Below are 26,858 nucleotides of genomic sequence, written 5' to 3'. Positions count from 1 at the left end.
TCCCTGTTGTGCCTTTCATTACTAAGGGAACTATGAAATGTTAATACTGGCCTCAAAACCCAGGGCAAAAATGCCCCCAATGCTATCTGAAATGCAATTGCTCGTGTTGTAAATGATCTTAAAGATCTGAGCACAAACAACTTGAAATTGTCTTCATTTATTTATGAAAGAACAAGAGAAAGAACAGAATCAAGAAGGTGGCTCTGTATAACCCCCTTGTCCAATTTACCTTATTAACTGAATTTCTTGTCGTTAATTTAAGCAGCAGAACTGCAACTGCAAAAGCATCCATGAACAACTCCTAAGAGCTCCCACATTCCTACCCAGGTTCTTTGCTCAGATTTTAAACCCAGAAATGTTTATACTTTTCAGAGCTCAGCCCTGAGTTAGGTTTTAGAGGGTTTTGCCCTACCAAGCCGTCTTTGTAAATGCTTGACACTGATAACAGGAACATTGCAAAGCAGCCCACATGATCCATATTTTTGAAGGATTTATTGCCACCATTGATAGTCAGGCCAGATATTATAAGGTTCAAAACACAATTCAGAGGGATAAATCCTGAAAAGAGCTGAAGTCCTTTTTGTGCTAATGATGCCAGTAACAAATTTATATTAATTTTATATGACATGGTGATGCTTATATGATATTTTATGATATGTTATATGATGTTTATATGATACCTTTTAAGTCTGGAATTTTTAAAGAATGGATGTAATATTTCATTTAATTTTGGAATCCTTTTTTTTAACCAAAAATATTTCCATGCTAAAAATTTCTTCACCTTTCTTCCCTAATATTGTATATTTGTCAAATTTTTAAATAGTTTCTATTAGATTTGATATAAAGCTATTTTAAAATTTTATATTAAAAAAACATACTGTCTACTCAGCTTAGGTTTTGTAGAAATGTTTAGCTCCTGTTCTGATCAAATATATAACTAATATTTAAACAAGTACGACTTCAGACAAAAAAACCCCACCACGCTTTCCAGAGTCTACAGAACAACCATTTTTACAAGCCAAGTGTCAGTTTTCATACTATATTATCTCATATCTGCACCTGATTTAGGGTGACCAACCTCCAAATTAAGATAAATGTAGAGATTATTTGTACTGAAATTTCATTATTCTTTCACTTCACACACCAAAGACTGAAGAAGATGCATTTAATTTACTTGATGTTACAGTCACATCACCCTTGTACATAACCTGCCACAGATATTGTATCCTAGAACTTATCCTAGAGCATTAATCCACCTCAACTAATTTATGTTACTTTCTAGATCCTCCCAATAAACGTTTGGCTAAACACTATTTGTGGTTTATTATGGTGCTTTAGTTCTACTACACAGACATGCTCTGAGTATAAAAAGACTCTCAAAAGCACAAGAACCATTTTCATTAGATTTTTTTTTCCTATAAGGTTGGAGAATCTAAAGCATAATAATGGAGATTGTCTTCACTTCTGTTTTAACAACTCTTAAAATAAAGAATATAACAAATTCTTTCTGTCCCTGACTAATAAGAGAGACAATCTCTCATTTCGCTTCCAGCCGTGTGGACTTACTGGTACAGACAACCTGAAACTTTTTCTCCTCCTGTGCATGCCTGGGTGAATATGAACATAAAATATACCGAGTATCAGTGTCCCACAGATAATTATTTGGATAAATAAGAAATGCCATCTGCTGATTAGACCACCACATAGGGATTCTGCTACACCAAGATTAATGGCTCAGGAAGAAGGTGTAATTCCTGAAGAACCCAATAGAACTGATAAAACAACAGTTTATATACTAGATAGTCACAGATGTAAAGTACATTACCAGTTTCTCACAGCGGGAATGAGCAACAGGGAAGGAAATGCTTGTGAAGACTTCAGTTCACGATACTTTAGATGTAAGAAATACAAGAATTCATCCCCATATCTAGAAAACATTTACAGAAACACTTTTAAAAATTTACTTCATCTATGTGTGCATGTGCACTACAAAACAACAGATTGGTAGAACTCTGTATGAGGCATTCTCCAGAAAATTCACACTCTTTTCAGGGTTAAAAAAAAAAAATCAGCTGGTTTCTCAGGTGTACTAAAGATTTCAAAAGGTCATCAGTGAAAGCCTCTCTCCAACTTGACTTGCACACACAAAAAAAATGTCCTTTTCTGTTTGATTCAACTTCAGTATCTGATCTAAGATTACCTTTCATTCAGACCAGTGTTCAGTTTTTTAAAGTTCCTAAGATTTCTTATCCTGTATAAGTAAAAATTACTTTGGTGGAAAAAGCCGGATACTATAAAAGCACCTGCTACCACGAGGTTTGACTGGCCTTTTGCCAAAACCAGGCATCACAAATATCTCTCGAAAGCTTCCCTTTATAGCCTCCCTTCAGTTTTCTCTTCCTCTTTTTAAGCCTGATTTCCATTCTGTTCAAAAATTGTTAGCTCATAAACTTCATACATAATCAAAAAAAACCAATTTTATTTCAGAGTAAACAAAAAAGAGTAAATGTGTTACAGATTAAGAAGAAATTAGGAAAGAAAATGCCCTTGACTGACGAAGCCTTGGTTACTTCTACATTCTTTCATAGATAGTCCACGATAAGAATCTGAAATCAAACTATGACACATCCAAGGCTGAAGAAACTAAGACGTCTCTTTCAGTGTTCTGGTTTTGTTTGGGTTTTTATTTTACCTGAAGAAGACTTCAGAATTGGAAGGCAACTTGGGAATTGCTGTACTTCAGTCTTGTCTGCCACCATATAAAAAGAACTTGTTTCTTTCATATAAAGCTGCTGAGTGTCAGAAGAAACCATTTCTTTCACTGAGACTTCCATTACCTCCATATAACTTTCTCTGTATTTTTTTTTCCTTACAATAGTAGTTATGTTAATTTCTTTTTTTCTGAAGGTATGGTTAGAAGTTCAGGAATTCTTTCATTTATATAAAAAAATTCCCCAGGAAGTTCCTTTCATGTTGTCTATGTGCATATTTTATTAGTAAAGCCATATACCAAGAAGGTATTACAGATTCTTGCAAATTGTTGTCAGGGTAGTTTGCCTTTACAGGGAGTAGGAGGCCTATCACACCTTTCCTGTGATCAATTACAAAGCAAAACTAAAAGAAATACAACGAAAACTAGAGAACAAATACTAAAAGCAATCCACATAGTGTCACCTTGCTGAGACCACAAGCAGTTTTGAAAAACTTCAGCAGCATAATTTCCAATATTGAACCAAGCTGTAAATGTTAAATCATCTTAATTATTCTGGAGATGTATTAATTTCTAATTTACATTAGCATGCAAATAAATCACGTCTTTTTTCCCCCTCTAGGAACCTTTTTCACATGTTAATTGCTGGTTTGTCCTTGGGCTCCTTTGCCTTAGGAAGGATTAGGCATTTTAGTTTAAATCCAGAATACCAGCTTTAAAGTATCTTAACCATCCATCTGCAGTGGGTACTTAAAGTTACAGACAGATAGAAGTTGTACTCTGTATTGTAGACAGAAAACATAGTATCTTGCAAGAAAATACCTTAGAAGGTTTTTTTGAACAACAAAGAATTCTGAAAATGTTTTAAACAGAGAATTGTTCAATATATTCCCTACTTCCTTCCACCACACTTATCATTTACGTCCTCTTACTCTTTTTCCCCTGTGCTGAGAGGGAAACAACTAGCGGATCAATGCAGATTACTGGAAAAGCGCTCTTAGCAAGCTAAGATAGTTGTGCCATAACCACTCTTACTTTAAAGAGATGCAGAGATTTTGATTATGACAACAGAATCACAGAATGGTAGGGGTTGGAAGGGACCTCTGTGGGTCATCTAGTCCAACCCCCCTGCCAAACCAGGGTCACCCAGAGCAGGCTGCACAGGACCTTGTCCAGGCAGGTCTTGAATATCTCCAGAGAAGGAGACTCCACAACCTCCCTGGGCAGCCTGTTCCACTGCTCCGTCACCCTCAGAGGGAAGAAGTTCTTCCTCATGTTCAGATGGAACTTTCTATGCTTCAGTTTCTACTGAACTTTGCTACTCCCCCTCTAATTGGTCACATAAGTCTAATAGAATTGCAAAACTGCGAAATTACTGCATACCTAAATTGCTGCCATCAAAAGAAAGCACCCCTACAGACCAAACCACCCACACACCAACAAACCAGTCTTTGTCCTCATACATCTCCCTTGCTGTCACCCGCCCCACCACGCAGAATCCATCACAGTTTGGGAGCTGGCAATCCATCAGCATTTACAGGTAAAACAACCAGTCTGGTGAAGGGAGAGATAAATCACCCACAGCCTTACACCTGTGATCTAAGCACTCTTCTGCAGCTGGTGGTTTAGCCTGGGGGGGGAGGGGGTCTAGCATCTAATTAGGCTCTCAGTTCATTTAGCAAGGGGGTTCTAGTGAAACAAGATTTGCCAATTTAGCTAAATTATATTTCTAAAATATTATGTGTTCTCAAAAGAATAAACTGGAGACTGCAAGTCACTCACTGGGCCTTCAGGAAGGAAAGGCCACACACATGCAAAACACGGCCTGTTAGTTCTAACATCAGTTACACTTCATGTGTGAGGGAGATCCGTCTCACGTAAGAGAACCTGAAAACCACTTTCAGAGCAGTGAAAAATCTATGGCATTAAAAAAAGACATGCTAACTCACGCCGGAGGTGAACTTCAGTGAATTAGACCATGAAAATATTCAAATATTCATTTACTTCAATTATCTTTATGTTTCATGATACTGTATAATAAAGGAATAGTAGCTATAGCATGACTTTCAATTGAATTTCGAAGAAATTTATGAAAAATATAAATATTAGCATATCAAATTTTTGGAAAGAGAAAAGGGCCCATTAAGAGGTCAAATTGCATTTCACCATTTCCAGTTCAGTTCAGACCAGGGGGTAAACTATAGTTAATATGAAACGTTACTCGTTGAGCGATGTAAAATGAGTTGTTGGTTTCAGGCCAGGTCCTACAAGACAGATAGGTACCGCATGAAACCATCTGTAGTAATTGCTCCCCTGAGCCTTGATCTTGCAGATGGCTGCACAGTTTTATGCACATGAGCAGCATCACATGTCTCAAAGACTTTCTGGTTTTGGCCTTGTATTCACGGGAGAATCTCGTATTCATGCAGATCAGTACATGTGTAAGCATTTCCAGCATCAGAATACATGCTGACAGCCTTGGCAGAATTGTCAGAAATGGAAGGAAGATAAAAATCAATCTATCCATTCACCTATTTGTATGGGACATCTAATTCTTAATGGAGAAGCACTGATGAGTCTGTGTCTGGCTGCGTGTCAGCAGCCTGCCAGTGCACTGTCCCTGTTCTGAGGATAAAATGTGAAGGACGGCTTTACGCTCTAAAACAAGACGATGTAAATTCTTGGTTTTATAAAAAAGGAAAATGTATAAAACTGTAAATAATTTTATGATTAGAAAGGCTATATTTTTAAAAGTGAATTGCTCAATGCAAGTTTCAGTGCTTCACCTCACCACACTCTGTCACTTTCCAAGACACGTGACAGAAGAATTTACCATTTCATTAACTCATGGAGACTGTAATAACGATGCCTCTTATCAAATGACCAACAAATGAAAACTCCACATATATGCATGAGTAATGATTAATATCCATTACAGCAACGAACAGATTGCATTGCTCTGTGCAAGCCACAGGAACAAAAGGACCATTTTGCCACCATATCTGTATGTACATGCACAGATAAATGTCCACGTAAATGATCCTCAGGAGACCACAGCATACTCTACTACAACTGCTCTGCCTTTGTAGTTTATAGAAAGTCAGCTAGATCATACCTATTACAACCTATCACAAACCAGAGATGGTTGTGCCTCGCTAGTGCTAAAGCAACAGTGTTACTGCCAGATTTTATTTTTTATTCTTTTCTTCTGCATATGGACATCTCTTACATTACAATAATGTACCCAAAAAATTAAAGAATTATTTTAAAATAGAACCTGACCTCTGACACAGCTCTCAAAAAGCTGTAAAGCTGTAATTTTTTCATGGATACATTTCTTACAAGTCATACAAATTTACATTAAAAGTTTGTTATATTGCTTGTCAGAATCTCATGTCCTGCTACAGAGACAAACCCAGCTTTTTGAAGGCTATCCAGCAGAGCATAAAAAGTTTCTTTTCTTAAAATTTTAACTCTATTTTTAGAATACCTGAAAATAGAATTTGTGATATTAGTGATGTTACATGTGATTTGAATGTTTTAACATGACTACCTCATCTAGAGCTGCTCAGATACACTCTTTCATAGTTTCTGAGTCTGTCAATGACTTCTTGCTTTACTTGTATCCAAGCCATATGTGATATAGCCACGCAAGTACTAATAAAAAAGCCTTTATGGGGTCAGAGTAAAGGTTCATTTAGTCTGTAACCTGCCCTTGATAGTGGCTGAAGAGGGATGAAAAGGTAAAACATGTGGTGGTAATCCCCCAATACTCCCACCTACTTTCCAGAGTCCTGCAGCAAAGGACTTCCTCAACCAGAAAAAGTAGATTTGTAAACAGTTTGTAAATCAGACTGCAGGCTATGAAATTTGGTACTGATGTACTTCTTCTATACAGGTTTCTTACTGGAATAAATCACTTTGAGGTTGTAAACGCTGTCTCAGACCACTGCAACACATCTGTACCTGAGAGCACGGAGTCAAAACAGCTGACAGGGTGGGCAAACCCAGCCTTCTGAGATTCCAGTGTAAATTTACTCCACGTAAATAACTCTTGACGGGTTTTTCTTCTATGAATGTGTTGAATTGCTTTTGTACCTGTCTAAACTTTTGGCAACCCTAAAAATCTATAGCAATGATTTTCTCAGAGCAATTTCTACTTTGTAACTAAACACCTCTTCCTATTTGTTTTGAACTTGTCACTTTATTATTTCATTTCTTAGTTCTATTGAACAATCATAACTTCCCCATTCATCATTGCCATGTTACTCATAATTTCTATACCTCTGTTACCCAGCTATCTTCTCTTTCTGAGGCTGAGGAGTCCTACCCTGCTTAGCTGCTTCTCATATATCTTTCAACATCCTCATTGCTCTTCTCTCCACTCTTTTTAGTTAATATATTAACATGTTAAATGTTTTTTTCAGTTGGAGGCACATTAGTGATTTTAATTATTGAGTCATTGTATCGATGATTTTGACATTTGAATTTTCTTTATTTCACAGCTAGATGGAGAAGAAGCAATGTTACATTTTGTCTTTATATATTCAGAGTAGGATGAGTAAAAAACCCAAGAATTTGTAACATCAAGAGCAAAAAAACAAAACTTGCAGAGATGAACTCAGACAAACTGTATAGCATGAGTCATGCTGCAAAGAAAGAAGATCAGATGATGCACGTACTTCTTTCATAAATGCAAAAATAAGTCCCACATCTTAATCACATGATAATTTATGATTCACAATTGAGTGGAAGCTTCTGTTTTTCTTTCTCCAAACTTTGTACATTTTCTCAGCGTTTTGCTGACTGTATCAGAAAATATGGTTATCCCTTGGTGAGGCAGACGCGTTACACAAACCACCAAATGAAGAACCGAACTGTTTAGCTTCCTCTTTGACTGAATTTAGAGAAATAATTTTTTATTTTGAGGACTCAGCTGGCGGGCCTATCTTCAAAATCATTACTGACTCTTAAACCTGTTGTGCCTCGGAACCTGCCAGCTGGGTCCAGCATCCCATTAAAGAAGCAAGGAATAGCACAATACAGTAATGTATTAACATAAGTACAAAACATAATATTTACATGGAATGTTCTCAGACACAACGTTTCAAGTATTATGATATATCAAATATCTGTCTATTGAAACAAGTGGGGTTTTTCCCCTGTGATGACAATACATTTAAAGAAAGTTCATAAATACCATTAATATTATGAGTAATAAAAATAGCAATAATAATAAAGGTGTCACTAATTATTAACATGTTTTCTGGAAGAAGAAATTTTAGAAAAGCAAGGCATGGGAAATGACAATGTTAGCAAGAGAAAAAAGAGAATGTTTGAAATTACTGAAAAAAGCCACCAAAAATTGGTGAGGCTCTGGTTCCTCTGCAGTCTGTTGGAGATTGGCCATTGGCTTGCACAGGGTCAGGAGTTTGTCCACTGAAACTTAGAAAATTTTGAGAAATGCATAAAGCACCCATTCTATTGCGTGAAAGCTTTGGAATTTCAGAGGACAGCTTTATCCTCCTTCAAGCTGTTCTGGTTTTATGCCCTCAGGGACACAGGGGTTACAGAGATCTAAGACGGCATTTGCAATACCAAGGTGTTATTGACTCCAGTAAGAAACCTTTAGAAGCATACCAGTACAAAATTTCATAGCCTTTAGTTTAAGTTATAGCTTCATCTAAGTAAAACACCAAATACAATCCACAGAAATGGGATAAAAAGTAACCTGAAATTAAGCATTTTCTGTTTACTGAATGTAAAAAGGGCACACACGTTTATTAGGAGGTTCACACAAAATGCAACAACTGTTCATGCGCATTCGGCATAACACTTTCTTATAACGTCCCTCTAGCAATGCAAACACACATTTCAAAATGTCTTTTCTGACAACGGCTCTTTCATGTGAGCAGTCTCTCTTTATTTGCTAACTTAATATCAGCATACTTGAACCATATTTTACCAACATCTTTACTGGTTGCCGTAATTAGGCTTGGCAGTGTGATACCTTCTTGTCTCATCCCCTATCAACCAAAATTAACAAGATCTCTGGTGGCAACTTCCTCGTGGAACTTGTTTATTCTCTCTGTTCTCTGTCTCTTATCTGCTAGAGCATTTTTTTCAGCAGACGACTGACTTACCAGCCACTAGTATAATCACAATATAAGTGACTATTTGATGCCAAGCTTTAATGTGGGAGATCATTAGTAGAAACTGCAAATGGTGAAATCATGCAACTGGGTGTCCTGGGAAATGACAAGTCATATTAGACAGAAATAGAACTTAAACATTTAAGATACAATTCTTTCCATGAATGGGATAATTTATCAAGAGTTACACTTGGAAACATATTTTTGTCAAAAGCTTTGGACATATTCTTACCATAAGTAACCGCAATATACCTTTTAGTAAGAGAAACCAAATAGAAAAAAACCCAAACTGTATTTTGTCTTTTATCTATTTTGCACACTTTGCACTACAGTGTGAAATTCCCTCTATACGGTTTTGCTGATGGCTAACCACATTTTCTGTTTTATACATTTGACTAGCAACATCGATTCATTAGCAACAACACGATTTACTATTTTATTAGGACAGATTCTAAAAATCTTCGTCAAAGGTTCATCATCTCTGTTCTATTCATTGTAACCTCATTGACACAGAGCTGAAAAAATATAGGTACACGATCTTCCCCAGGTTCTTAATGAGACCATTTATAAGGAATAGAAATTGATGTGTTATATAGCATTTTATCTCTATTTTACTTTTCATTAGAGCAAGGCCTTTGTAACAAGTTGTAAACCACATTTCCATAATCCCATGCACTTATGTTCAAGACCAGTTTTGTTTTATCTGATCTAGTGAACTGTTCAAGAATTACTGAGCAAAGGCTTTAATATCAGACCATGATTTGTGTGTTTTCTGCATTCATGGCGGATGGCCATAGGTAAAAGATAACTTGTGTGCCTGGTGCTTTTATACTCTCAGTCTGAAGATAAATTGATGCAGATTAAGTAACTTTATAGGGCTGTAAATCAGAAACAAATGCAGAGTAAGAAAAGGCAGTAATCTAGCAGGAAAGCAGAATGGGAAGGCAAAAAATTTAGCAGGAATGAGACTTTCCCCTAAAAGAGTGAACGTTGACTGCTGTTGTATCTCTTTTACAGGTCTTTTATTGCATTTAGGTAAAGTAAAAGCACTGAATAATATGTGGTTCAGTATGAGTCAGAGTCATACAGTTAAGAAACAGGGAACTTTGAGATAGGCAGTGTAAGACTGGGGTGCGGGGTGTGAGTGAGTGCTAATGTGCACCCTGACCTAGCATACAGAACAGCTTCATTTCTGTAACAATATAGCTGAGCTGCAAATAACTAGTCCAAAGAATGAGCAAAGCCATCCTATTGATGATCCTGATGAATTCCCGCAGAATTTGCTAGGTCAGGCACAGTGCAGTATGAACCTGGCTATGCGACATGCAGGACCACCGACAGATGTGCTGGGCCTTCTTGGGAACCCCCCTTCTAGAAGAACATCCGAGTTCAGCTGGAAAGCAGACCTGAGCTGGTTTTGCACCCAGGCACTAGATGTGCTGGAACCAAGCACATGGGGAAGAGCACTGCAGAGCCCCCTGATTCTGCCCCCCCAGAACCGATGAACCCCGATAAACTGGGTCTTAGGTTACTTTTATTACTTCAGCTAATGAAAGCTGCCTGCTAGCCGTACCTAGCATGAGGTAAAACATTATCCCCAAGCATGCAGAGTTAGACTATATACTCCCTGCATCACTGATTAGTTATGCTCTTCATAGCCCTAATCAATAAACTAATTTGATCTGTGATGAAACTGATCTGTGTTAAACTGACCTTTTTATTTTCAAATTGCATATCAACAATAATAGAAAACTTTTTTGTTAACGAACAGGCAGAAAGCAAGAGGAAAGAGCTATGTGAAATCTCTTGTGCAGGGATTAAGATAGTTTTTGAAAAAGGATTCTTAAAAATATTGCCCATCTCCATACACCCAGGCATATTAAGCTTAGGCAAAGCTACTAAATAAAGGAAAGAGCACAAGTGATGAGAAAGCAAAACATAATATTCCCTACAGCACTTTGTGAGCCAGAGGCACAGTGTATCAGGAGTGTGATCACTGCATAAGTGCAGTGTCCCTCCCATTTGTGAATGATAACTTTGAGGGCATTTCCCCATATTGCAGAGCAACCTGAATGACAAGTGCACTTTTTAGAATTGACTGAAGAAGTAAAATTTATCTTATCAATGACAGCAATCGAAAAGACAGTGGTTCAAATACCAGCAAGATGCTCTTTGTTTCTGTTTTGTCACCTTACAGTCCCATCCTTTCTCTAGGCACTTGCCAACAACTGAAACCAAAGACAGCAGCCATGTATCTAACCTCTCAGCAAAACAAAACTCAAGCACCCCAAAATAATCTCTTCCTCCACATACTGACAAGCTGAATTGCCCATTCTTCCCCTCTAAGAAAAATAATCTGAAGGTGTCAGGGCTCTGAGCGTATCCCCTACACTGGGGCTTTGGCTATCCAGGCTCAGGGCCAACTTACAGACAGTGCTGCTGGTGACCATAGGAGAGCTCTCCCAGACAGGCTGTGGGGACAGCCCCAACCTGCCATCTGGCACGCCAGCCTGGCCCTGGCCCATCCATGTCCCCACAGCCCTGCCCGGCCATCCTGGAGCTGTGGCTGACCCTGGTCACTGTCTCTGGACATCTTCCCATCTTCATTTCTTACTCACCAGAGTAAAGACTGTTACTTCAAGCAGGATGTGATTCTCTCGTTTGAACAAACAAACAAGCCCAGGTTTGTTTCAAGTGGGAAAAAAACAGAGTGAATATTAAAGGATTAAGACAGTTGTCTCAGGTGATGGGAGACAGTGGACCCAGCGCTGTTGTCCTAGCACAGGAGCAGACGAAGGCTGATGACCCTAACCAATTCAGTGTTCTGAACTGGATGTCAGGCTGGGGCACCAGAACTGGCAGTCACCTACCAAGCTTAAAAAACTTACAAGTCTACATTAAAAATATATCTTAAAAGATATCACTGAAGATGGTTGAGTGATTCAGGGTTTAAGCAATTAAGTGACTGGGCTTATTTTCCATCAGGAAGATGAGGTTTCATGTGCACTAGCCATTGGAAGAACAAGGAAAACCTGCTTCACACATCTTAAAAGCAAAAGTGGAAAGACATTTCTAGTGTATGAGACAAAGTTCCCATCACACATTTTAACTTATCGTGATAACATCACAGAGATGGTACCTTCCTGCAACTATGCAATTGCCTAGAGAACTGTTTGAAACAAAGCAAAATCTTCAAATGATCACATTACCATAGGTAGATGGGTGCTGAGTTAGTCATTTACTAGGAATAACAATTTATATCGCCAATCCAGACGCACCAGCAGATAATGAGTTCAGGCAGTATCGATTCCTTTGCTCCCCTTATAAGGGGAAATAGTGCTGGTCTTGACAGCTGTGCACCATCACTGTCCTCTTGCAGTGCAGGATCACAGGTAGGGCTGAAATCAAGCCACAGGAAACCCAGCCACACAACTGGTAAAGGCTGAGAAAGAAGGGACTATATCTTCTGTAAGGCTGAGGAAAACCATAGCTGTAAACTATTTTCAGTATTTTGAAGTGAAACCCCTCGTGTTTTCATTCACTGTTATTTCTGAACCCTTCTGAGCTGTGGAGGCCATTATGATGCACCTCAATGTTTCCTGAAACATAGCTTTGCTACAGCTTCTGACGAGAATTGACTATAATCTAGATATCCTCAGGAGGCAAATATCATGATGTCCATTCTGTGAGAGTTTCAGTTGATATTTCACTCATCTAAGACCATTACTTAAGTAGTTTTTGTTTCAGTAGGTGCATTCAATCTCTCTCAAGGAAATAATCTCCCGTTCAATCAATAGGATCATTACATTTGCATCATTCTTCATTGTTCGGTTCATGCTGCTTCTAGTTGATAAAAGGTGAAATAACTGGTAGCAGCCAAACCTAAGTAAATAAATACAGAACAAATTTAAACTGGCAGCCACATGTACCTTTAATTGTCATGTATTGATTTGCAATTGCTAGTAGGCTTCAAGATGTTGTCCAAAGCTATAACCAGGCTGCAAAGAAAGGTGTTATCTCTACAGGTGTTACATAGTTTACTTTACTGGAGCTTTTCATTACCCAAAAGCATACATAATCAAGTTTAAACAACTTATGGCTAGATAGTTAAAGAATATATCATTTATTAAGCCTTAAAAGCTTGCAGAAACAAAGAATAAAAGAAAGATAAGTTCTCCATGTAAGTTCAGTCTGAGGTATTAGTAATTAGAAACCACTGAAACATTGAGCTGGAAGAGGATTCACAAGTGCTAACTGATACCTCCAATGGGATACTCAGACACAGCAGTGCTTGAGGATTCTCCATCCATTGACGTTGCCCTAATCCCAGGCAGCAGAAGCACAGTGCTATTGCTCAGCGTGCACTTATACAGGACAGGTGGCAGAGTTAGTGAATGCAAAGGGGGAGGACCAGATTGTTGTAAAAAGATGAGCCCGTAGACTCTTTCTTATTAGAAGTCTATATACAAGCTTGAAAGACAAAAAAGCTGACTCGGCCTTATATTCTGCATGAATATCTCCAAGTTTAAACAACAAATAAACTCCAGATTGTGATCTGAATCTCCCCCTGCTTGCTCAGCTTTTCTTCAGATCTTTGAAGCATAATTAAACTTGGAATTTAAAAAGTGCCTACAATATTAGCCAGATCTAAAAGAAGACTTTAGCTTCATAATGCACTTTATGTCCCTGAGCAGCACTTTCTGCAGCTCTGAGGGATGCCTGGTGCTCACCAGACACCAGTCCCTGCGGCTCTACATGAACTCCAAACTACCCTTCTTGGGAGTTCAGCATCTTGGGAAAGAGATGAAAAATACATACCATGTAGTTTAAAAGCTGAACTTCCTCTAGGTCAAAACTCTAGTAATTTTCCACTTCATTTTAGTATTTTTTTCTGTATGACACTATACACATGCTGGTGATTTTCACATTTGATGTCAGAGAGTATCGTATGTTTGAGAGATTATAGCTAGCTCATTCTGTCTGGCCCTGCGCTTCTTAACTCTTGAGCCATATATCAGCTTTGAGGTGTCAGCTATCACAAATCAAATGTCAAAAGTGTACATTCAGGAATAAAAATGAAGATAGAAAAGCAACTTTTCAGTCTGATCATATTGATGGCAAAAGCTATGTCATTCCCAAAGATCCACAAGGTGGACTTGAAATAAGATATTAAATCAATGTGCTACTGTAATATACGAATAGGGCTCCTACAAACACACCTACATTTCAGATAGACATTCCTGAGTTCTCTGCTGGCCTTGCACATCAGTTTCAGCTATTCTCTTAGCAAGTTTTCAAATCCTGGGGCATATGTATGTTTACAAAATCATATCACCACCTCTAAGAATGTACTAAAAAGCAGTGCTATTAATGACAGACATACAGACTTCTTCATACAGACAACTGCTTTCTGCAGTTGCCAGCACCCAGCTCTTACATTTGTACACAGCATAGACACATTTGTACACAGCAGAGACATGGTATAGATACACCGCAGGCTAAAAAAGCTGGCTGTTAAGGTAAGCTAAGCCTGGCGGGCTGTAAGACCCCAGGGCTTTCTCCTGTTGCTGTGTACGCTGCTGTTCCCCTTCCCAGGTCCAGCCAGCAGCCTGGCTGGGCAGGTAGCCGAGACTCCCACGCACACATCTGGCAGCACAGAGTGACCCAGCGCCTTCGCCAGCACCTGCACACCCACAGGTTTACACCAAAAGCACTCACACAAACAGGAACAATTCTGGTGGCCTGATCATGTTCTTACTTGCTGGCTGATCAGGCTCAAAGCTTACCAGCATGCACACACACGGGGCTCTCTGGCAGCTGGTCCAGACCTGTGGTCCCTCCAGTAGCTGGCGATCAGACCCCCAGCCCCTCCACTATCAAGCCCACAGTCCTCTGACCCAACTCAGCAGCTGCTCCAGCTGTGCTGTCGCCACACACACGCACACAAACAGGCCCCTCTGGCAGCTGACCAGTCTCTCCAGTCACCGGCCCCTAGACCGACGGGCCCCTTTGACCCGTGTGCTCTGTGCAGGTGCAGACATCCTGACCTCTCATCCCAGCCACCAGCTGGCACATCCACGTGGGAAAACAGTTGGGAAGAACAGAGTTTAATAGCAAGACAGGCTACTCTGAGGCAATCGAGCCCAAGGCTTAGCCAGAGAAGTGTACTGGCCAGCAGCTTGTTTCACACACAAATGACCCCTTTTTGCTCCTCTCCATTTTCCCACTCGTTCCTCTCTGATCTGTCTCCATCTCTTCCTTTTCCTGCATTTGGCCCTTTTCTTAAATGTGCCATAATAAATTTTGTTCATTCCCACAATCCCCCCCAAAAAGCCTTAAAAAGTTTTACAGAACCTCACAAGTCCCCTCACATATCCCATTAGAGGTTTGCACCTTCCCATGAGATCCCTGATAATCTTGTTTCTCTCTTTCTTATCAGCGACAAAGTTCTGGTTGAACCTCTTCAAGGCCATGCTTCAGTGATTCCTTCAGTGGCCCATTAATCAGTGCCCTAAGGATTCTCATATTTATTATTGTCTTGTTATCTCCTTTTCCTTAATGTTTGTGGTATCAGAGTGTTTATTACTTCTCTTGTCTCTTTGTCCTTGTCTTTTAAGCTGAATAGCTGTTAACCAGGTACCCTCACAAACCAGATGTCCTTACACTCCACCTACCCTCACACAGGCGGCGTGTCCTCCCTAGAAAACAGCGTTCTTCTCACAGAACATGAAATCAAATGAAAGGAAATCAAATTAGCAGTATGGGAAAATGTAACCCAGTCTTCTCCATATGTTTAATTCCAATTGAGACATAAAATGTTCTTGTTCTTCACACCCGCTCACAGAAATGTCCAAACACTCTACTTTGCACATAAACATTCTCAGATACACAGATTTTTATGACTATGTTTCACCAGTGAAATGTTCACACTTTCAAAACAAGCTGTGAACTCCTCAATTAAAAAGACCTGTCCTTCACACATTTATCTTTTCCCATTATTCAAGCAACCTAACTGCTAATTTTATATGGTTTTAAACGTGTTCATCTCTAAATTTTATTTCCTCAAGGTCCAGCTTAGGGCAGTTAATGTCACCCACTCCACTGTTTGCCTTATGTATGAGCATAAATGTGGTTGTACATTTTCCTTTGAGTGTTCCTGTATTACAATTCAATTTTTAACTTCAAACAAGCTGCCTATCAATTGAATTCCTTATATTCTAATAATTAGTCAAAGGGGAATTTTTACCTCTGCTAAACACTTCTTCAGACATTATACAAATGTTATACAGATATTTTTCCGTTCACAGCTGCCTTCAAATTATGTCTGGTTATTTTAGATTGTTTCTCAGTCTCAGTGGCACTATTTAGGATATGCATACTCACAGGAAACTGAGCATTAAAATATTATAGGAATGCATACACCACATTAAACAACTAGAAAGGCAAGTGCACGGTTAGATTTACTTATTACTAATGATCATTTTGAAATTCATTGCTTTATCCAAGACATGGATCCTTTAGCTGGAGGTATATAATCCTGTTACTGGATTCCTTACTGAGGCAACAGGTAAGGTCAACCAAAGCTCTGTGGGGCTAACATCTGCAGATGCAAGATAAAATGGGAATGCTATAAAGTAATCTGTTTAGCAATAAATGCATATTATTTCTTGTATCCACCACTCAAAGAAGGGAGGGAAAATCTAGAGGTTAATTTTGAAATCTAAAGCTGCAGCAGCAGAGGAGCAATCTAGTATGTATAACAGTTTCTATCAGGAATCAGAGATCTGTGAGCACTACATGTCTATTGAAATAAGCATGGTTCAGTGCAAAAATAAAAAAGTTAGTTAAATCTTCAAGTAGCTAAGACTGTATTCTTCAAATCTCTACAGTGCCACCCAACAACACCATTATATTACAGAACAAAGAATAAAAGGATAATTTCATATGATATTATTCTGTTTAAAGATAGCATTGCTTTCTGTCGCAATGGAATTCTCTACATCCTTTAAAAAGAATAAAATTATGTTGTGTATTATGGGAATTAATACATTTTCATTGCGTACTGACTAGAAACACTATTCTGTAGGAACATAATCTTTGTAAAAAGCCCATTCAGGCCAAACTGCTTTTACAATACAAGACTAGACAGTAATAGGGTGATTAAACTTTCAGTAAAATATTTTGATGCAGTTGCCCTGACAATAATGAAAAACATTTTAATAGGAACCTATTTCGAAGCAATGCAGAAGTGGACAAAAAACCAGATATAACAGATTATACTCATTAAGATAATTGCAATGCAATTATATGATAATCTTTTCCATGATAAATTATTTTTCTGACAAGTTAAAATATTAGTTGCTAATTTCACCTCTTCTATATGTCTCCACTAGAATTCTGCAGAACATATTACAAGAGAAACATAAACACTGTCTCTGGAAGCACTTTTGCACAGCAAATATCCAAACTAAAAATTATTATAAAAGTATTTTTCTGAAGAAAGAAAATGCACTTGTAAATATTATCTTTGTCTGGATAGTTACTTAAAATAGACTTATTTCTTTTTATTTGCCTTCTCAAAATATGATGCTGGTTTTCACAATAAAAAAGTTTTTTTAATATAAAATCTAAAAAAGATTGACATAGAAAAAAAGAAATCTTTTGTTTACTATATAAACTATTAAAGCTAAAGAATCAGCAGAGCAGGCAAAAACGAAAAACAAACATTGCCATTACATGGAAGACCCTGTTGAAAGGTGAGGGAATTCAGGGTGTTCCGTTTTTACAATACTTACCAATCTTTAGGTCCCTTACGAAGCTTCTGACTCTGGTCTAGTCAGTAATAAGTAAAAATGAAAGCTAAACCTCTCAAAATGTAAGTAGCCTCCAGGAACTGGTTGCCTCTATCCATTTTCCAAGAAATAAAAAAAATCACATCTTCTGGCACCTTTACCTGCCAGACTTTCAGAAGGGGCTGAGTGTGGCTAGATGTGACTAGAAAGATGAGATCATTACACTGCTAATGTTTTGAATAGTACTCCCAAAACATGTATGTATTTGCAACTAGGCTATCTGGCAGGCTGACACACTTAAAAGTTATTTTAGTCTATCATTTTGCTACACTAGGTAGGTTATCGAAGATACCTTGACACATGCTACTAATGATTATGCTATTTACTGTTGCAACACATACAATAAAAACCATTTAACCTAAAACAAGCTGGCTTTGGGCTGTATGTGAAACAATTTCCTGAACTTCTGTTCACACTGTTGCCCCAGATGCTACATTTTCTGTTATCTCCTACTTACCTGTTTTGGGTACCACTTCTCATGTTTTAATAGTGGCTCAAAAAAGTACTTTATGAATCTGTTAGACTGATGCCGTAAATCAATTTCTATGTATAAACGATGGAATAAACTGTCCAGAGGTTGCAGATTGACTCCTGAGCCTTAAGCCAGGTGGGAGAGTCCTACAGGAAAGATAGTAGATTTAACACCAGATATTTCTCACAATGGTTTAGAAAAAGAACATGGGAACTTTTTAGGGTACAAGTGGATTTTTTTGGTGCCGATCAAGTTACATAAAAATAAAACAATAGCAAAACCCATTTATTTATTACATTGTGACATACTAATTCTGTTGTGTTAGCGAAGTCAGTGAGAGATTGTCATCATCACTCACACAACTTTCCAAATGCAGGAAAGTAGACCTTCTCCGAGGTTTATGTAACTTATACATATCTCATTACTTCTCCTAAGTGTTTGTAAAAGAATACCCTCGCTTGTGTTTTCCTCCATCAGAAACTGAAACATATATCATATATAAATTAGATGAGTCTCAGATCAATGGGGCTGCCCAAGAAGTACTGTTATTCTATGTCCGTATGTATGGCTGAAGGCAGCCACAGCTGCCACCCGCTGCCGCTCCTCCAAGGTAAAGACAAATGGTTCTGCACATGATTTGTAAAAACCTTGTTCTGAAAGAAGCTATTCAAAAGCATTAAAGTATAATCACTATGTCACTCACCCAATCGATCAGAAGATTTATTGTTCTTTGTCTAGATCTGTGGGTTGTTGTCAGTCTTGGGTTTTCCTCATCAATATTCAGCTATACATTTTTTTCAAAAGAAAGGTGAGAATATGTAAACAGGAGAAATAGGGGCTATTTTCCTCAGAAACTACTGGAAGCATGTATTGCAGCAAGTGAGACACAGTCCTTATACAGCATCAGAATTATGGAGAAATGGGCAAAAGTGATGTTCTTACAGAATATAATCACCTCATTCATTTGTCAACTAATGCAGAATTTAAGGTTTGTGCGTGTCATGAACAAAGAGAAACTATAAAGTACACTGTAGAAGACCGTGGAGCATTGCAAGAATGACAGTTATCAGTAGCTGTGCCATATATCAGAAACACGTCAATTATAAAAGACTGTTTATGTTTTATTCATGCAAAATAACTCAGTGCACAGGCCCTACCAGCAGAAAATACATAGCAATGAAAGTATCTGTGACAAACTATATTCATGTATTAAATGTGTCTAAAAATATTTGCGAGAGAATACCATTAAGATCAGCAATTCTGAAATACAGAGAATACTTCACGGGGGAAAAAAGCATGTTTCAAAACTAAACTTTTTTAAAAATTCAAACAGACCAAATGAACACAGTCGATTTTTTCATATACATCTATAATTCTTTACATTTAGTGCAGCCACTCCTCAAAGCAGCAGTAAGACATAGGAAAGAACATTAAAAGTGACTGGTATGTTCCTGGTCAAATAACAGGCTGGGTCTTACTGTCCTGTGCCTGGAGTCAGGTTGCCCCAGATTACGGTACAGCTAAACTGGAAATGCCTTGCAGAATTCCCTCTTTTTCTATAGTTTGGGGTTTTTTTTCTCTTTTCAGCCTGAGTATGACTTTAGCTGCCCTTCAATGATGCAACCTGGCACACATCACCATTGCAACCACCGCATAGCTCAGTCTAGGGCATCCTGGGACTAGGATGACTTGTGGAAAAACAGGACTGTTGCCATTTTACTGAATCAAGGGCAAAATCACTAAAAATTAGGATTGTTCTTATTTTTATCAGGTTAACTTGTATCTCTTCTGTGAAGTTTCTCAAGAAGAAAACCATAGCATAGCGAATCACCATTTTCTTGTGGGTATTGACATAGCTTGGGGATAAAAATGGGTTCTGTACCTAGCTCAGCATTCAGACAGAACTCCTTCCATTTTTAGCCTGGTAGACTGTAGCAAAACAAGGTTTATGCAATGGCTCTGTCTCTCTGTAGGTGTCCCAAGTTCCAGTAACTTTGAAGGTGTTAACCAGTTTCAGTTGAACTTGAGAGATAATAATGTTTATACAAATTTCATAAAAATAGATAATCAGGCAGAGAAGGCACTAGGGACTGAACATGCAGAAGTTAACACCTAATAACTTTCTATTCAGTCAGCAAATTTCTACAAATTTCCATTTCTGAATGTGGCAGCCTGTATGCTGCTGCCAAAACGCTCTGCAGGAGAAGATGCTAGGTATATCTGGTTGTAACAGGAAATATAATTCAGGTAAATAGTCGGCCAACGAAGGGCAAATCCACAGGAAGCGAGGCTTCATTACCCTCAATGTTTGCAGAACTAACAGCTTATATTTCTGAAGGATGAAATAAATGTGGGCAGTCTGAAGATTCTTCAGATAACCAATGTTAGTGCATTGTTATTCATCATGGAGGGGAAATCAGAAGTAAATACTATTCTTTGCTGCTACTTCTAAGGTCTGCATCTCTTGCGGGTGCTCACAGGACCTGGGAGGCTGCACACTGGCACAACTGGCTGCTGTAAGGATTGTTAACTTCTACCCTTTCAAGGACCTGACTCACTTATCATATCCCAGGCACAAAACTCAACTTGAAAGAAGATTAATGACTTGGATTTCTTTACTGATGTACTATTGGAAGTACAAACTGCACCTGTTTGGTGATCTATGAGGACTAAGAGCTCGTATTCCTTGCAGCTGTCCCATAACTCAGTCCAAAGGTGATGATCTCAGCTTCTGTTCATGTCATCTGATTGTTTCCATTTCCTACCCCTCCTAATAGCACTAGTATTGCATGCCACCCCTCTACCATGCGATTCTGAACAGATTAATTTCTGTCTGTGTTTAAGCATGCAATCGTTATCTAGACGTAATCTATTCAGTTCATGAACCAGCAATATTGGATGTTGTGCAGCCTGTACTTCCTTATTGTGAAATACCCTTTCCATACTCACAGGAACCCTGTCTGGATTAGCCCAAGCTCAGTGGCCCATTTCAGCAAACTTTTAAGCACCTCATCACATATTTAAGCACTTCTAACGTGCTTCTAATGTGTACATCTTCTTATCACACATTTTTAATGTTTTTCAAGCCTGCATAGCAGGTGTGACACTTTATTGTTTATTCTCAGTTTTCATTGCATTACTTTAGCTTATAGTACATAAATTATATTTCAGGTGAGCAGCAGGATTTCTGGATGAGCTTGAAGCCACTAATAGGTGAGTCAGATCCTTCCAGTGTTTCAGTTCCTCTTTCTAAAACGGTATCTTTAACATGTACTAAGTGAAAATAACACAAAGCAAACAGATATCCAGCTACATGTTCCCTTCCATCATTACAGCTTTAAAGAGAAAATAAAAAAATCTGTTTGTGTCAAAGCTACAGAGGAAAGGCTATGGCAAATAGTGATAAGTCTTCCATAGGAAACATCTTTATTGATTACAGTAACAGAGAACTACCTCTAAAGCCCATGCTGATTTCAACTGTAGCTTCTACTATGGCAATGGAAACACTCTCTCAGGTAACCTCGTAGCATCCTTACCTATATGGGGCCTTGTACATTAGTTGGAGGGCTGGAAGTATTAGGTAAAAACTGCTGCAATCTAAGGTGCAAAATTCTGATTTGATCAAAATCTCCACGCTAATTACAATTTCCTAGGAATACTTCTCTTGACTAAATTTGTATTGAATTTGTCAGACTGAATAACTTTGAGTCGCCAGAACTCAGTGAGACCTCCCAAAGCTGTTCCAAAAACCTTTTTGCTAGACCTTTTCCGGCATGTCCCCTGCTGTGTGACAATTCAGGTCAATGTGCCTGGCTGCCACTATTGTTTAAAACAATTTAAAAGGCAAAGACTTGGTGTTCTCACTTTCTGTTCGGACAGCTGGAAGCTATGACTAAGACTATTTTTTACACTGTGCTTTGTGCTCCTTGGATAGATGTAAAGTTGAGCCAGAACCACACGCCAGTGTCAATGAAACTAATAGCCAGGCCTGAGCCTACCGAATTCACATCATGTGGCATTTGCTGGTGCTCTAAAGCAAGATACAAACTCCATATAGCTCTTGAGCATGCCAGGGTTCTGTTCAAGGCATCCTACACATACCATTTTATAGTTAGGAACCCACAAAGTAGTGTGGTCAATCTTGCTGGACAGAGAGCTTTGTACGGGCACCTCAGGAACCTTGAACATTGATGAGCAAAAGAGTCAGATGAAGGTGTACCAGAGGGACACGGGACTTGCCAGCTTTTGCCAGTAACGCCAGTAACTTAACCATGGCTGGCTAGAGAAGTGGAGCTGAGCCACCAGCGAGCAGCATTCAGACCTCTCCTTTACTTGAACTGGATAATGAAAGCTAGGGACTACTGCCAGCCAAGACCTCTTAACTCCCAGAAAACGCTAGGAGGTTCCAAGGATAAAGGGAATAAATGGGCTGGCATTGGCCTAGGTCAAGATGCGGGCAGACCTTTATTCTGTGAGCACATGTTTGGGTCAGGGAAGGTATTTTTTACGTGCTGATCGTTTCCTGGACTTGCAGCCAGGTGCAGGGCTGTACTGCAGGCAGCCTCGCACCCGCACCAGCTCTGGATGGGTGCTGGAGGCTGCCTGTTTCCTCCCGGCCTCCAGAGCAGCCCGGCACCCTGCCTCGGCCTCACGGCCACCCCAAGCCGTCCTCAGGACCCGGCTCCCTCATCCTCTTCCTCGAGCCCTGCCCCTGCCCTTGCACTTCGATACGTGGTGTGAGCCACGCGCGGGGCCTCTCCCAGCCCGATTCATTCCCGCAGCTGGGACGAGGGTCCCAACGCGGGCAGCACCCCTCCCCGGTCCCCCAGCCCGCGCCGCGGCCCCTCCGTGCAGCTCCTGTCCCCCTCGGGCCCCCACGGCGGCTCGCCCGTGTTGGCACAGGCCCTGGGCAGTGCCTGTCACGGAGCAGAGGCCGGCACGTGAAGCAGAGCAGCCGCCACAAGCTGCTCCCTTCCGACGCACGCCATTTTGCTCCAGCCAGTTGCTCGCGGAACATCTCACTGTCCCTGCCCTGAACAGACACCACCGCACCAGCACCCTGGTACAACACGACATGGGTTATGAAGCTGAACAGCCACGGAACTGCGCCTCGTTCCCTACGCATTTCTGTGCCGCCCTACCGTATCTTCCCCCGTGGCGCGGCGAGTTACCGCCGCCGGAGCCGCCACAGCGGGGACGGAAAGCACCGGCAGTGGCTGCCAAGGTACCGCGAAGGGAACTCCGTCACGGAAAGAGAAAACCCCGCTTTTCCCTGCGGTTAACGCAACACAGGCTTGGGGTGGGAGAACCGGGCCCCGCCCCGCCCGCGGCCGGCAGCAGCGGGACGGGACGGGACGGGACGGGACGGGACGGGGCCGCACCGCCTCCCGCCGCCGCCCCGCGCCTGCGCACGCCCCGGATCCGGGGTTTAGCGCCGGGGCAGCCGCGTCGCACCTGGAGCCTGCGGTGCTGCCGCCCCCGGTGCTCGGCGCAGCTCGCCCTCCCCCGGCCTGCAGAGCCCGCGCCGCAGGTGGGGAGGGGAGCGGAGCCGGGGGGCTTGGGCGGGGGGGCCCGGGCGGGAGCCGGGCCGAGCGCGGCCTGTGGAGGCGAGGCCCTGGCGGAGCCGGGCGCCGGTCGCGGGGGCCGCTGCGGCGGTTCGTGGCCTTCGGCGAGGCCTGGGCGGGCCCGCGGCGGGGCCCGGCTTACCCCGGGGCGTCTGCCCGCGCCCCTCCGCGCCAAGACCCCCGGCCGGGCTGGGGCAGCGGCCCGCCCGGGGCAGCGGCCGAGCTCTCCGGGCCTTGGTCGGCGCCCACCGGCTGGAAACTTCGCCATGTTTGCGAGAGCCGCTGCCGCCTTGGCTTGGCGGGCGGGGAGATCCGTGGGCCTCGAGAGGGGCTCTCGGTCCCTGCGCTCTCGGCGGCGCCGGGCTTGCCGGGCAGGCAGTGGCCGAGCGGTGGGTGAGGCCCGCGGGACGGGGACGGGCCCACCCGTGCCGAGCACCTCTGCGGCTGCCCAGTCACGGCCTGACCCTGCTGCGTCGGCCGCGTTGGAGGAGCTGGTGGCGTTCCTGAGGAAGGCACGGGTGATAGGGCAGAAGACGGTTGCGATTCAAAACCTTGTGCCGGTTTGAGAAAGGAGTGGGTTTGTAACCTCAGGTTTACAGATTTGCATATGAGGCATAATGATGCCACCGTAACTCTTTGGAGAAGTGTAACAGCCTACAAAGTTTCACTGAGTTTAGAAACAACGAGATTTTTCCCCTGAGCCTGGCAGGTGACTGGGGTTGCTGTGTTTCTGTGTGCCTCGGACAGCGTTTGGGTTCTGTCTGTGTTCGGTCGTGCCGCAGCGCCACTGCAAGCTGGAGGGCGCGGGCTTCATCGAAAGACGCTTCTCACAATGTTTTTTAATTTACAAAACTCCTCCTAACAGAGTGCAAATTCAAGGAAACTCGAGACAAGTCCTAGAAGACTGGAGCGTATGCATCAGTTACGAGAGACAGACTGGGTCAAAGCGCAGCTGTTAAGGAAGTAGGTTTAGTGACTTTGGTGACAGTATAGAGGCTGTCTCGCATAAAGATGATATATTCTTAGAACTACTGTTCAGCATGTAAGTGCTGGCTGAAAGAACGGAGTGTTCTTGAGTTCTGGTTAGCAGTAAGAAGGTTTAGTGCTTGGTTGCAGGGGGGAAAGCATGTTGGAGGAACACATTTCACTTGAAGGTGGTTGTTTGTTTTCTCATTTATGAACTGAGGCATGTTTCTCCTAGGTCTCTGGCAGTAGAGCAACACTATTCTAATTATTGAAGCTCAGGTACAGTTGGCGTTGGAGGGTATATCTGCTTTAGTATCTTAATTCAAATAAAGCGTATGCTGTTGAAATGAGTTCCCGGTTATCGTTGCTTGCTGCACTTTGTTACACATCACAGTGTGGTCTGGGAGTGCGTGAACACTCTTCCTTCTGGAAGAAGCTAAAACTAGAAGGCACACTTCAGTTCTTAGTCTAGACAAGAGCTAATATGAAATAAACACACAAAACATGTGTAGTGTGGATTTTGGATTCTTAATAACTGTTTCTGTGGAGTTGCTGCTTGTTGCACTGTTTAGTTGTTAATGTAGACATAGCCTGAGCCTCCCATCAGCAGAGCAGGTAAGTTGAATACGGGTCTAGTGCAACAGCACCATGGGTTGATCCCTAAGCTTTCAGACCTATAACTGTGACAGCTGTTGCCTAAGCTGCAAGACTCAAGTTTCATAGCTTAAAGGCTGTAGGTCAGCTACAAGGAGAACAGTAAGCAAAAACCCCATGTGGAATAATTGTCAACATTGTCAACAGCTTTTTCAGAAAACTTTTTTCAATAGCTCAATAGTTTTAATTTTCAGTTCAAGAATTTGCATTATTGAATGGCTCCCGAACTTAGAATGTTTAAAAAGTGCTGTAGCAGCATAAGAATAAATATTTGTGTAAGGGTTTAATTACCTATGTGATAAAATAATGCTGCATATTTGCTCGAGCACTAGCTGGGAATTTTTGGCATTTGTTGAATTACTTTTCCCCTCCTACATTCACCTAGCCTTTGTGGCAATATGGTGAATTAACGTTGTGCTCGTGTTACCATCACAGTATTTGAGATCTTTCTGTTCTGTTTTGAGTGGTTGGTTTAAAATACTCTGACTTGTTTTGCTGCCTGAATCGTTGTTTTAGGGCTTTCTTTCTCAGTGAACCAGCATGATAGTTATGAGCAGCTGCTTTAAAATGCTACTTAAACTGACAAAACAGAAGTTTTGCATACTCTTTTAAAATCATCCTGTTCCCCAAGACACCGGTGGGTTGAGTGGCTGCTGTCTCTGTGTGTTCAGTAATTAAAATGGGTTATGGGGGTAAGCTGGACAACTGATTGCCACTGCTGTACAGAGTCATTTTTTTTAACTTTGAGTTTGTTTTCCACCTCTTGCAAATTGAGAAGGTTTCCACTTGCATCACTTCATTACAGCCTTTAGTTTCAAGTGTTCTGTGTTTCCAGGTAGTTCCAGTGTCATGGCTGAAAAGCTGCAGTAATAAGAAAACTTTAAAATTTGCATAGGTAGCAAAAATGCTTTTGTGATTAATACTTTTCTTTTTAACAAGTCTTTATAAATGCTATGTATTGCCAGCAGCTGTGTTAAATTAAGTCCCATTTTTTCCTTGACTTTCCTGTGAATCTGTCGTCTTGGGTTAAAGGGAATCATCAGTTTAAACATGTGGAGATCTACATTTCTAGCTTGGAAACTAGTAGCTGATCCCATGTTCTCTAAACAAGTCCAAGCTAAAAAGCTTATTAAAATTGGATCTGTAGTGTGTGTAGAATCCACTGAAAATTGCAAACTTGCTTTCTAGAGCCCAGTTTGATATTTTTTTTTTTTTTTGGTGCAAACATGGTGTTGTGTGAAAGTCTGTACAGTAACAGCCCTTTGAAAAGCACTGCTAGGCTGTTGCAACCTTTTTGCCAGCAGTTGTACTGTTCTAACTCAAAAGCCTCTCGTTGATCCCCCTTCAACCTGTGCATGTTGGAGGATCTGAACAAAGCTCCTCCTTAGTTCAGGTTCTTACAGCCTGGGATTGACTCCACTCCTTGGCAGGGCCTTAGCGCTTTGCAGATCTGAAGAGGGCAGCGGGAGTCTTGCTGGAGTAATGGCC

General features: G+C 40.9%; 1 protein-coding gene and 1 long non-coding RNA gene across 3 annotated transcripts in view; one reads left to right on the top strand and one right to left on the bottom strand.

Annotated features, from left to right (window-relative positions):
* Positions 1-12,045: 12,045 nt before the first annotated feature.
* On the bottom strand, positions 12,046-23,467 carry LOC142361180 (uncharacterized). The gene is made up of 4 exons (XR_012763770.1): positions 23,328-23,467; positions 18,890-18,970; positions 18,172-18,332; positions 12,046-12,744 (listed from the first exon to the last, which is right to left on the bottom strand). It is a non-coding gene; the product is annotated as an uncharacterized LOC142361180 (long non-coding RNA).
* TMEM106B (transmembrane protein 106B) overlaps positions 23,373-26,858 on the top strand; it is a 19,266-nt gene continuing 15,780 nt past the window's right edge. The window contains exon 1 of one of the 2 annotated variants that reach the window (XM_075419256.1): positions 23,373-23,410. The gene's annotated coding sequence lies outside the window, so the exon portion shown is untranslated. Of the gene's footprint in view, positions 23,411-23,576; positions 23,717-26,858 lie in introns of those variants that run through there. The other variant, XM_075419255.1, reaches the window with a different exon arrangement.

The sequence above is a fragment of the Opisthocomus hoazin genome, chromosome 4 (assembly GCF_030867145.1).
Source record: "Opisthocomus hoazin isolate bOpiHoa1 chromosome 4, bOpiHoa1.hap1, whole genome shotgun sequence".
NCBI lineage: Eukaryota > Metazoa > Chordata > Aves > Opisthocomiformes > Opisthocomidae > Opisthocomus > Opisthocomus hoazin.
This window is presented reverse-complemented; position numbering and strand designations above follow the sequence as displayed.